Raw genomic sequence first — 10,952 nt, 5'->3', positions numbered from 1 at the left:
CTAAACCACGAACTAGAGTAGATAAGGATAGTTTTCATCTAGCTATTATTCATGGGCGGTGTACCAACCGCATCTGCAACTAACAAGTCGGTGACATAAATGCACAACGGTCACCCTGGCATATCACAAGTGGAGCTCAATATCTCAACAACATCTACCCATTTGGTGTCCAACAAAGTTATTACTAGCTCTAGGGTTTCTATTGCACATATCTCCTCTCTGATGTGGAGGCAACTATGCTAGTCCCTATAAGCGGAAATCCTGCTTCCAAATGTATATCTAAGGAGCTTTTTACCACATCTGTTCAGATCCTTGAGGGAGTCAAGTTTAATTGGGCTGCATTCATGTTGGCCAAGATGGATCAACATTTTCAAAGAGTCAAAAAAGGTCGAGGTAGTAATGTTTCTTATGCTGTCTTTCTTCAAAAAAACTATTACTTTTGCCCCTCCTCTTGGTGGTGTGTTAGTGCCTGATTCTACTCCTCTTTTGAAGCAGCCTCCACCTTCTGTTCCATCTCCTCCTCCATTGCAGCCAAATTTAGATATTGAGGATGAGTCCCCTCCCAGGTTTTTTCAAACTAAACACAGATGAACCACAAGGTTGCCTAGTCCCTCTTCAGCTTCAGTTTTGCAAATTCTCCTGTGCAAGACACTACCCTTCTTGTTTCTAGCAGTTCCCTCCCTTCATTCCTGTCTTGTCCTAACTTATTTGCTGCCCAAAGGGATGGACAACTAGATCAATAGATTCCCTCTTCTTTACAGATGATGTTGGCTGTGGAGCTCTGCTTTCCCAGTTGATTTTTGGTGTCCAGCCTACATTGGAAAATTCCCTTATTTTCTATCTTCAGTCTATTTACACGGGGGTTTATAATTTATTACAAGACAAAGTTGATTCCCTGACTGGTTAGTTGAGCAAAGCTTTGGAGGACTTGGCATTTGAAAAAGCTATCCTCAATTACATTCATAAACAAATGACTGATGCTACTACTTTGATGGATTCTCACAACAAGATCAAATCAAAGAGTTAGAAACTAAAGTAGCTACTTTGGAAGCTGAGAATGTGTCTTTAACTCAAGAAAAAATGTAGCTCTTAAGTCGTGAAGACGATGCATAGTTTCCTTGCTGCAACTTACCACAGTGAATATCATCTTTCTTAGCATAACATTGGGCTGTAATATGACCTATTTTGCCACAATAGTGACACACAATACCAGAGTTATTAGAACCTCTGTTCTGCCATCCACCTCTTCCTCTAAAGCTCCCCTTGCCTCTAAAGTTACCACGACCTCCTAAAACCTGCATATCTCCAAATTGCTCATTCAATCTCTTTTGCTGGTTTTCACTACCACGTCCTGTACCACGACCTCTTGAGGAGAACCTACCACGTCCTCTTCCTGAATTGGAGTAGAAAGCCTTGACCTGTTCACCACTTCTTTCAGATGTCTCACTTTGCATGTTGATCTCGTCAGTGATCATAAGGGAGACCAACTCATCGAAATATGGAAATGGCTTTCTAACATATACGGAAGTTACAAAAGACTTCCAAGACTTTTCATTGTTAAGTCCACCCGAGGTAGACCACACCAAATCATCATCATCGGGCATTGCATCAATCAGTGCCAAGGCATCTGCAATGCTCCTTACCTTTAGTGCATACTCATTGATAGACATCTTCCCTTTCTTTAATGTATTCAACTCTTGCTTGAGTTGAATCTTTCGTGCCTTTGTATTTACAGAAAATATACTTTCAAGTATGGTCCAAGGTACATATGAATTCTCTGCATTTCTAGTATGTCCTAGCATATTATTGTCAATTACTACAGACAACCAATACATGACCTTCTTGTCTTTTGCATTCCATTCCTTCTGTGCCTTTGTCTCTTCTGCAGTTAGAGGATCACTCACCTCCGGCTCCTTTTCCTCACTTGAAACAAACTCGTAGAGGCCTTTTCCAATAAGGAAGTTCGTGAAACGGAACTTCCATGAAGGGTAGTTGTTCTTGTCGAGCTTCTCAATGATAGGGCTTCCACTATTCTCTGCCATTATCACAAGAATAATACCAAACAGCAAGCAAATCTTCTGCAACCCTCGACCTGTAGTGCACAACAATACACTAGATAGCCTTTTTCACTGTCTGCTCAACAATACATGCAATCTGCAACCAGTTTGCAGATAAACCTTGTGTTTACTCACTGGTAAACACCTTTGAACTTACAGATCTGAAATCTATAACATGCGTACCACCTTTCGGTCAATACAGTCGAAGTCACAGTGTATCCTGAAACTATTATCCGCAACCTTGCGGCTCTAAAATGGGGCCTGAAATGGCCTCAGATGCCCAAAATAACTACGAAAAAGTCCCTAAGGGCTAAACTGCAGAATACACAGCGCTCTTTGCGCACACCAAATCTCACTGCAATCTGAGATTTTTGCTTGACCCTGCTTCTGGTGCCTCCACAGGCACTATCCAAGAGAAAGAGTGGAAGAATGGGAGAGCTTCTTACCCGTGGCTTGTTTGCTCAAACCTTGCTTCTTCTCCTTCGCTTCAGCCTTCGAAATCAGTATCTCTCAGTGGTGCGGCTCTGATACCATGTCAAGAATCGCGTGCTGGGGGGACTTGCTCAAGATGCTGCGCCGAACACACACAGAATGCACAAGGAGAAGCTCACTCAAGAGACAAGAAGAGAGATGGAGGCCCAAACGTTTTCTTGCTGATTTCTTCTTCTTCTTTCACATACTTTACAATGTACACAAAGTATAGATAAGATATAACATAAAGGAAAGTGGCCTACTAAGTCAAACAATGCATAACCGACTACAGTAGTCGACTGGCGCTATAACTATGCCAGCTGTAAATAGGTGTAACAACCTGAATATAATAAGTAATGAGTTAATGGCCATGTGAGAGTCATAATGACCACCAACGTGCTAAGTGTAGACGTGTGGACCCATCTAACCAGGCGGTCCATCATCAATGTCCACATGTGTTGAGCTTGTCATCTCAATAGGTTCCAGCTTCCCTGGAAACAACTCCCTACGCGCATCGTAGTGCAAAACCAATTGCCCTTTTTTAAAGGTATACTTCTTTGCTTTAAGGTCATGTAAATGCTTCATCTGATGTTTAGCTACCTCCTGGTGTAATAAGCTCTCCAATTTCAGCTCATCTAGGTGGGCTATGGTCGTGAAACGTTCAAAGAGTGAATCCTCATCTCCCAAAGAGTGGTTAATTGCAAACCATATGGTTGGAAGCTCGATTTCGAGGGGTAACACACCCTCTTCCCCATAAACCAATTTAAATGGAGTATGGCAAGTAGCTCACTTGAACGTTGTATTGTATGCCCATACTGCCACATACAACTTCCTATCCCAGTCTCGTTTCTTCTCAGAGACTATTTTAGACAAGATACCCACAAGCTGCTTATTAGTACTTTTGACTTGCCCGTTGGCTTGCAGATTATAAGGGGTTGTTTGTTAGAAATGCGGGATCTAGAGCATGGCAAAACCGGAAGCTATGGAGGATGGAGAAAGAAGTGTAGACTCATGATGGAAAGGACACTGTTTGTTACACAAGTGAATTAGGTTCCAAGATTGAGACTTGGACTCATAAACACAATCTTGTGTATGTGGACAATGACATTGACACTTTACTGAAATGAAAAGAGTACTATCATTGCCATAAGAAAGGAAGCAAGTACAATGCTTTATAGGAAAGTAGGAAACTGCAGTAGGCACCATTGTGCATATGGGATAAGTTAGCCTGCATATCCTTGGCCCTGAGATTCCATACAAAGAGGCTGTTTGAGTGTGATTGCTAATTCTCAACACCCCTCCTCAATCACAACTAGGAAAGGCACAGAGTGTGTAGAGGCTGTAATGAGAACCACCTGCAAAGTGTGGGCATACCACAGACATGGCAAAACGCCAGAGGCTGTCGCAGAAAAAGCTAAGTGTGGGTACCATAAACATGGTGGACATCCAGAGGCTGTAACAAGGGCCTCACAAAGTGTACAGGGACTGTAATGCCAAGTTACATAAGGAGTTTACAAAGCTTATGGCAGGAAGCATTAGGGCAAGGAAGTACAAGGCTTTTAAAACAGTCTATCAGAATTATGAGAGTACAAGGACTGATGAGTCTTGTCCTTCCGATCTTGGTGGTCTTCATCTTCATCTTCTTCTTCCTTTGCTCCATTTTCTTCTTCTTCTTTGACTGCGACTAGATAGGCCTTTTGGGATCTCTTTCTTGCGTGGCAGAACTTCTCGGTGTGTCCGGTCCTTTTGCAGATTCACAAAAGAGCTGATCTTTCTTGCCTTTGTACCTGTTGCCAACATATAATGCATGCTCATCTCTAGAGGTACTTGGTTCTTCTTTAGTTTTTAGCTTCTTTTCTTCTTCTAACAGTGATGCCTGGATATCAACAAGTTCAGGATTTGGCATGTTGATTAAAGTTGTTGATACATTATTATATTCAGGAGGCAAGCTCTTAAGTAGAACACCGATGCAAACATCTTCATCCATTTTAATGTTTATTCCTGCAAGTTGGGTTAGGAGTCCTTCCATGTAATTAAGATGTGTGGCAAGTGATGTGCTGGACTTCATTTCAAGCTTGAAGAACTCAATTAGGAGACCATACTTTGATGATTTAGATTGTGCACCGAACAGGGTGTCAAGTCTTTTCCATGTATCCTGTGAGGTCTCACAGTTATCCACATGGTGGATATAACTGTCGTCTAGCTCCAGTTTGATAATGGCCTGAGCTCTGTCATCATTCTTTTGCCAACTAGTTGCAAGGTCCGCGTCTCGAGGTTTCTTCTCTTTGCCATTTGTGATGGCCCAGAGACCCTTCTTCATCAGGATGAGCTTGATGCGGGTTTGCCAAGTGTGGAACCCGACTCCTTTGAATCGAGCATTTGGAGAGTCTTTGCCCATGTTAGATTTACGGGAACAGTAGCAAATCAACTTCAGACATTATTAGATTTGAGCAACAGAAGAATTGATTGAGAGACACAAGTGTTAAAAAGCACTAACTGAGTGTCAATGAATACCAAATCTGCAAAAGTCTTTTACTCCAAGTGATCTTCCCCTTCTTGATTTGATGCTGATGCCTTCAGATCTGAGTGACAGTACTTTAATGAACTTCAGAGAGTATTGCTCAGTGATTAAAATCACTGTTGATAACTTCAGTGAGAGAAACAGTGAAAAATGTCAAGATTTTGAAGCTTTGGCTATGGTGGAATTTAGAGTTTCTGAGACAGGGGCCTGGTTTTTTGTTGATTGCAGGAGCTACAGTGGATCATTTTCAAAAATTTTTATATGCCTAGGAAGCTGATTTCATGGGCTACAAAAGCCCTATCATGATCATCAACATCGTGGTCATTATGCAGCACGCAGGCATGTCGAACAGCAGCAGGCGCATTTCTGACAGGATTCCGCGATTTGCACAATGCTGAAGCCAGGGAGCAGTAATGTCGTCGATTATCATGCCAGGATGAAGCGCCTTGAGCAGAGGAACAACTCTCCAGAAGAAATCGTGGGCTAAAATGGCCTGGTTGAAGAGTTATGGAAGCTCCAAGCAAGGTAGCTCCTGTCTGGCTATGGCAGACACAGAGCAGAGATTGGGGATTTTCACAATGCTGAGCTCCAGATGGTCCAATGTCCTGGATTGATGTGATACAGGGAAGCTTTGTGAGTTGGGGAATACTTTTCCAGAAGGAAGCTCCAAGAGATTTGACCTGTGGAGTGAGATATAAGCAGTTCAATCTGACAGGGTGCTGCTGGCTATGGCTGCCATGGAAGCTTCAGTGAGAGTAGAGTTGGGAGATGAAGTCATGAGCTGACATTGAGCTAGACTGAGGTTGAAAGGAATCAAGAGAGGCTAGACAAGCAATGCCATGCCCAACTGGGCTCTGATACCATGTTAGAAATGTGGGATCTAGAGCATGGCAAAACCGGAAGCTATGGAGGATGGAGAAAGAAGTGTAGACTCATGATGGAAAGGACACTGTTTGTTACACAAGTGAATTAGGTTCCAAGATTGAGACTTGGACTCATAAACACAATCTTGTGTATGTGGACAATGACATTGACACTTTACTGAAATGAAAAGAGTACTATCATTGCCATAAGAAAGGAAGCAAGTACAATGCTTTATAGGAAAGTAGGAAACTGCAGTAGGCACCATTGTGCATATGGGATAAGTTAGCCTGCATATCCTTGGCCCTGAGATTCCATACAAAGAGGCTGTTTGAGTGTGATTGCTGATTCTCAACAGTTTTGTTATGCTTGATTTTCCAAGCTTCAGTCAAGCTTTTGATCACTTTATTCAAAAAATGGGTTCCACGGTCCGATACTAGTTCCTTCGGTGGATCGAAACAGCATATAATTTGCTCTAAAAGAAAACTTGCAGTCTCTTTTGCATTGTCCTGCCTCGTCACCCGTGCTTCTGACCATTTTATAAAATAATCAGTTGCTAATATAATGTACCTCTTCTGGGTAGTAGACGATGGGGTGATAGGACCTATCAATGCCCCACTTATCAAATGGAAGGATAGCCATAATAAGTGTAAGTGGGCTTTTTCTATTCTCTTTGCTGTCATGTCTTTGAGAGGTATCACATCTCTTAACGTACTCAAAGGAATCTTGGAATATGGACGTGTTGAGATATCGAGCTCCACTCGTGATATGCCAGGGTGACCGTTGTGCATTTTTGTCACCGACTTGTCAGTTGCAGATGCGGTTGGTACACCGCCCATGAATAATAGCTACATGATAGCTATCCTTATCTACTCTAGTTCGTGGCTCAGTTAGTATGCCACCTTAGTTAGTTGAGTTTAGTTTGAGACCCATATATAGGGTTCTTCTATTTCCTTGTACTAGAGTTCTTTTGGCTTACACAACTAAGAAGAGGAAAACTGTTTTCAGCCTCCACCCCTGTGTGTATTCCCCCATTGTGCAAGCAAGAAAGCTACAAGTGAGACTCTTTCCTTCTCTTCCACAATCTTGACATGGTATCAGAGCCTTGTTCGTGGTAAGGAGCTCAAGAAAGCAAGCCAAGCTCGCGGTGTTCTGGTAAGAGGATCAGTGTTGCTTTCATTTTCTGTTTTGGGAGCAGATCTCTGTAGGTAGCACAGCCGAAAATTGCAAGAGTGCATTGTCTCAGGTTGAGACGCCCTTCGCGGTGAAGCAAGAGGGCAGTATATGCTGCGGGTGTGGGCTTTAGCCCTCAACGACCCTGGTTTTTTGATTTGAGGCCATTTCGGGGCTTGTTTTGGAGGCGAAAGTTTTCTGCACGCACTCAGGAAAAGGCCCAGTTTTATGCTGTGCGACCATTGATCTACAGGTCGGTGAAAAGTTACTATAGAAATTGCATCGTATGCCTGTGCGCAGAGACATTGGGAGTTACAGAATCATCCTTGTTGCTTGTTGATGCAAAATCGTCACTAGGAAGTGACTGTGTGGTTAAATACCACTTTCGTCAATTTTACAGATTTGCCCTTGTGAGGCTGAAGCTGTGTTCTCTACACTGACAGAATTTTTTGCAGTATTCTGTAATGGCGTCTGATTCTCTTTCACAGATTATAACTAAAAAGCTTGACAAGAACAACTTCCAAGCATGGAAGTTTAGAATGACGAATTTCCTTATGGGAAAAGGATATTGGGAATTTGTTGCAGGAAATGAAGAAGAATTAGTTCTTCCTGATGTTCTCAATCAACAGCAAATGCAGGCATTCAAAGCATGGCATAAGAGAGCCAGGAAAGTTATGTACTGGCTGTCTATCAGTATTTCAGACTCTATGATTGTGCATATTTAGGATGCAAGTACACCAAAGGAGGCATGGGATACTTTGTCAAAAATGTATAGCACAAATACGCAAGCCAGGAAAATGCAGCTCAAGCAAGAGTTGCATAATGTGCAAAGAGAAAATATGAGCATCAATGACTACCACATGAAGGTGAAGAAGATTGCAGATGCACTTGCTTCCATTGGGTCGCCAGTGGAAGATGATGATTTAGTTTCTGTGACCTTGAATGGTCTAGGAAAGGATTATGCACAGTTCCGAACATCCATTTCCGTCCGTGAAAGATCTCCTGATTTTGAGGAGTTGATTGCTCTTCTAATTTCTGAGGAGCAGAGAAATGGTGGTTCATCTTCTTCAGGAGGAACTTCAAAAGAAGCTGTCTTCTAGTCAAATGCTGGAAGAGGTAGAGACAGAGGTAGAGGAGGCCGATTTGGAGGCCGTGGTAGAAATTAGAATATGCAGCAAACTCAAGAAAACCAGTCCTATGGAGGAGGACGTGGTAACTCTAGAGGCAGGGGGAGCCAAAGAGGTCGTGGTGGATGGCAAAGAGGCCAAAATGCAAATATCAATGTTGAATGCTACTACTGTGGTAAAATGGGTCATATGGCTAAAGACTGCTATAAAAAGCAGAATGACAACATGAATGGGAAATTGCAACAAGGGAATTATGCATCTTCTAGTAGACAGGGTGATGACAGAAATGAGCATTTGTTTATGGTGTAGCACATGAACAATTCTGTGACAAGTGCAGAAGAATGCAACGATGTGTGGTATGTTGAATCAGGTGCATCAAACCACATGACAGCTCATGCAGAATGGATGGAGGATGCAAGAAAAATGGAAAAACCAGGATTTGTGGAGACTGGTGATGATACTACACATCCTATTGTGCAGATTGGAAAAATTCCTTTGTCTATGCAGGATGGGAAAAAGAAATACCTGTCCGATGTATTTCATGTCCCGAATATCACCAAGAATCTGGTTTTTGTTGGTCAAATGGTTGAGTAGGGCTTGCAGGTGAGATTTAATCCTCATGGATGCTTTGTTGAGGATATGAAAAATAAAGGTCGCTTGATAGCAAAAGGAAAGAAGAAGGGCAGAATGTTTACGTTGGATGCAGACATGTCTGAATTGAGTGCAGTAATGTTTGCACATGGGACCAGTGTAGTTGCAGATATTGATATCTGGCATAAACGTATTGGTCATGTTAATGTATAGCGACTTAAATCAATGCAGGCCCAAAATATTGTTGCAGGATTGCCTAAATTCAAGGTTGCAGAAATGCATAAGGTATGTGAAGCCTGTCAATTTGGAAAACAGGCAAGGAAACCATTTCCTAGACATGTTCAAGAGAGTGAGAAGCCATTGGAATTAATCCACTCTGATGTGTGGACTACTAAAGCTGCATCTCTTGGAGGCTGTCATTATTTTGTCACTTTTATTGATGACTATAGCAAAAAACTTTGGGTGTATTTTATGAAAAAGAAAAGTGAAGTTTTTGGGCATTTCAAAACTCTTAAAGCTATGGTTGAAAAAGAAACAGGCCTGCAAATAAAATGCCTAAGGTCAGATGGAGGGGGAGAGTACATCTCAAATGAGTTTACAAGGTTCCTGCAGGAGCATGGCATAAAGCAGCAATATTCATGCAGTCATACCCCACAACAAAATGGAATTGCAGAAATGAAAAAGAGGCATATTGGAGAGGTATCTCGTGCCATGCTCAATGAAAAAAACTTGTCAGATTTTTATTGGGCTGAAGCAGTTGCTACAACAGTCTACATAATGAACAGGACTCCCATCGCAGCAATACATGGCATGACTCGAGAGGAGAGGTATACTGGTAGGAAACCAAATATTTCTCATTTGAAGATTTTTGGTTACATTGCCTATGTACATGTGCCAGATGAGTTGAGATCCAAGTTGGATCCAAAAGCTGAGAAGTGCATCTTTATTGGTTACTCTCGGCAGAGCAAAAAGGGTATAGATGCTATAACCCTTCTACTCGTAAGTTTACAGTGAGCAGAGATGTTGTTTTTGATGAGATGAGTAGCTGGTATAAACCAGTAAATGTGATTGATGATGTAGATGCAGAAAATGGTAATGCTGTACAGAATTCACAACAACATTCACAAAATATTAGTGGACTTGGAGCGTCCTCTAGCAGTGGTTCACATTCTTTGCCATGGACAGGCAGATTGAGATCAAGAGAATCTTCTCAAAGCAATGTAGATAGTGGTATGAAGGTATCATGAAAAGGAAAAGAGAAGGTAGATCAGCCCATGTTTGATGTGAATGCAGGTCACTCTTATGTGGATGGTGAATCCAGTGGCTCAGAACAGAGCATTGATGATGAGTTGGGTATTCCTTCTATTGTTACACTTGGAGTAAGGAAGACCAGGGATGTTTTGAGAGCACCTGGGAGTGAACCTACTTTGCACAGGTCTACCAGAGCTAGGTATCCTGTGGATAGGCTGAAATATGATGGATTTACAGCCATTCACTATGCATATATGGTCAAAATGATACAAGAACCAGAACCCACTTCTTTTGAGCAAGCTATGGGAAAAGAAAAGTGGGAGAAAGCCATGGATGAAGAAATGGATGCTTTGGAAGCAAATGTTACATGGGAATAGGTACCTTTGCCTAAAGGTAAGAATGCAATTGGCTGTAAGTGGGTTTATAAGGTGAAGCACAATGCAGATGGTTCTGTGAACAGATACAAGGCAAGATTAGTAGTCAAGGGGTATGCACAAACATATGGCATTGACTATGAAGAAACATTCAGTCCGGTTGCAAGGATGGCAACCGTAAGAGTAGTCATTGCTATGGCTGCATCAAAGGGATGGTCTTTACATCAAATGGATGTAAAGAATGCCTTCTTGCATGGTGATTTGCAAGAAGAGGTCTATATGGAGCAGCCACCAGGCTATGTGCATGCTGTTCATCCTGAGTTTGTTTGCAGGTTGAAGAAAGCCTTGTATGGCTTGAAGCAAGCACCTAGAGCATGGTCTGACAAGATAGGACAGTATCTTGTCACTATTGGCTTTTAGATTTCCAAGGCAGATTTCTCACTTTATGTGAGAAAAATAGAGAAAGGTATTATGCTACTTGTCATTTATGTTGATGATCTGATTATGACAGGTGACAGTAATGAAG

The sequence above is a fragment of the Lygodium microphyllum genome, chromosome 5, assembly GCF_053477565.2.
Source record: "Lygodium microphyllum isolate KBCC chromosome 5, Lygodium_microphyllum_v1.1.10, whole genome shotgun sequence".
Lineage (NCBI taxonomy): Eukaryota > Viridiplantae > Streptophyta > Polypodiopsida > Schizaeales > Lygodiaceae > Lygodium > Lygodium microphyllum.
Note: the sequence above shows the minus strand (reverse complement) of the source record.